The 2,310-nt window shown below is 41.9% G+C and overlaps 1 non-coding gene across 1 annotated transcript; it reads right to left on the bottom strand.

Moving 5' to 3' along the window:
* Positions 1–582: 582 nt before the first annotated feature.
* On the bottom strand, positions 583–689 carry LOC141654350 (small nucleolar RNA R71). The gene has a single exon (XR_012547910.1). It is a non-coding gene; the product is annotated as a small nucleolar RNA R71 (small nucleolar RNA).
* Positions 690–2,310: the final 1,621 nt, after the last annotated feature.

The raw sequence follows: 2,310 nt of genomic DNA, 5'->3' as shown, positions 1-2,310 counted from the left end.
TTGATATTTTGCATGTCTAGAAGGTTACAAAGTGATTTGTTACCTTTTGACCGTGAAATCGAAAGAACCTTGACGAACAATAGGAGACTTGTTAGGAGGAATTTGAGAGGTGTTGGTGAAGTTGTTCAACCCACTAGTGAGTTTATCAATCCTTTCGCAATAGAAGGAGAAGAAAACCCATTACACAATACCCTACAAAATCCACCTACAATGCCAAAATTCTCGTCACACTCCGTACCCACCGAGGAGAATCTACCAAATGGTACTCCTACACCGCAACATCTCACCGGAAATTTTATTGCCAAGTCCGCCTTCATCCAACTAGTTGAGAGGAGCCAATTCAGGGGAATGCCTAGTGAGGACCCTCATTCTCATATGGAAACCTTTTGCGATTATTGTGATGTTATCTCTCAAACGGGCGTGACTCAAGACCAAATTAGATGGGTCTTATTTCCTTTTTCCTTAATCGGCACCGCAAAGCAATGGTTGAAGGGCCTTGATAAGGCCACCCTTGGAATAGATTCTTGGAAGAAGTTGGCTCTAGCTTTCTACAAAAAATTCTACCCACCGGAAAAGACCAACATGCTAAGAGCTCAAATTACGGGTTTTAAGCAAAGGGATGAAGAGTCTTTGTATGAAGCTTGGGAGCGGTTCAAGGGAATTTGTCGTTCATGTCCTCACCATGGACTTAGCGAATGGTTTTTGGTGCAACAATTTTGGAATGGTTTATATGAAGATTCTAGGAACATTCTCAATATGGGATCAAATGGAATGTTCACCGAAGTTGATGACAATCAAACATGGAACAAGATTGAGGAAATGGCGGTCCATAATTCACAATATAGTAGACCTCGCAAGGCTACTAGAGGAGGAAAGCATGAAGTGGACTCCGTTACTCAATTGGGTGCTCAACTTAGTGCTCACATTGACACAATCAACTTGAAGTTTGAACAAGCTATGGCTAGACTTGAGGAAAACTCAAAATCATCGAAACATCATGACAATGCCATGACGGCATCCTCATCAATCCCAAGTGGGATATGTGAGAATTGTGGAACTTTGGGTCATGGCCCAAGTGAGTGTAGGGGAACAACCGAAAAAGTTAATGCTTTCCAAGCTTACAAAAGTGGTACCCCTTATTCAAATTTTTACAATGAAAACACCAAGTTCCATCCAAATCTCTCATACAAAAGCCAAAATGTTCAAAACCCTCAAACAACATACACTCCACCACCCATGAGAAACCAAAATCAAAGACCCTTTTACAATCAAAACCAAGGTTACCAAAATCAAAATCCATACAATCACCAAAATGACCAAGGCTTTGATGTCCAAAAAGCGGTCCTCCAAATGCAAAAGAATCAACAAGAATTTTTCACCCAAATGCAAAAAGATAGCCAAGCAAAAGAAACCACCATCAACAACATTCTAGCTCACACCAAGATGTTGGAAACACAATTGACTCGACTAGCATCTTCAAGCTCACAAAGACAAAAGGGGCAATTACCACCTCAAAGTAATCCCCCTAGACATGAAACGGTTAGTGCCATTCACTTGAGAAGTGGTACAAGGTATGAAGCACCGAAGAAGCAAGTTGAGGATGAAGTTGTGGAAGCTAGTGAAAAGGAAGAAATTGTGCAAAACTCCAAAGATGGAGAATCATCAAAAGAAGAAAGTTCAAAGAAAAATGAAGACAAGGCCAAAGAGAAGGAGCCCATTGTGATTAGACTTCCTTTTCCAAGTCGTCAAGCCAAGCCCAAATTTGATGATCAACTTGGAAAGTTCATGGAAATTGTGAAGAATTTAGAAGTCTCAATTCCTTTCACGGAATTAATCAACCACGTTCCGACCTATGCAAAGTACATGAAAGATATCCTCACAAAGAAGAAGTCGATCCGGAAACTTGAGACTATCGCCTTCACTAAGGTGAGTAGTGCAATACTTCAAGGGAGTTCACCTCCAAAGTTAAAGGATCCGGGAAGCTTCTCAATACCATGTACCATTGGCGACACGACGATCAACAAAGCCTTATGTGATCTAGGGGCTAGTGTGAGTGTCATGCCGTACTCGGTGAGTAAAAGGTTGGGAATGGGAGAGCTTAAATGCACCAACATCACACTTCAAATGGCCGATAGATCGACGAAGACACCATTAGGGATATGGGAAGATGTCCCCGTGCGAATTGGGAAGTTTTTCATCCCGGTGGACTTTGTCATTGTTGAGATGGAGGAAGATTCCAACATTCCAATCATCCTAGGAAGACCTTTCCTACACACCGCCGGTGCGGTGATTGATGTGAAACATGGAGAG

This window comes from Silene latifolia, chromosome 4 (genome assembly GCF_048544455.1).
Source record: "Silene latifolia isolate original U9 population chromosome 4, ASM4854445v1, whole genome shotgun sequence".
Classification (NCBI taxonomy): Eukaryota; Viridiplantae; Streptophyta; class Magnoliopsida; order Caryophyllales; family Caryophyllaceae; genus Silene; species Silene latifolia.
This window is presented reverse-complemented; position numbering and strand designations above follow the sequence as displayed.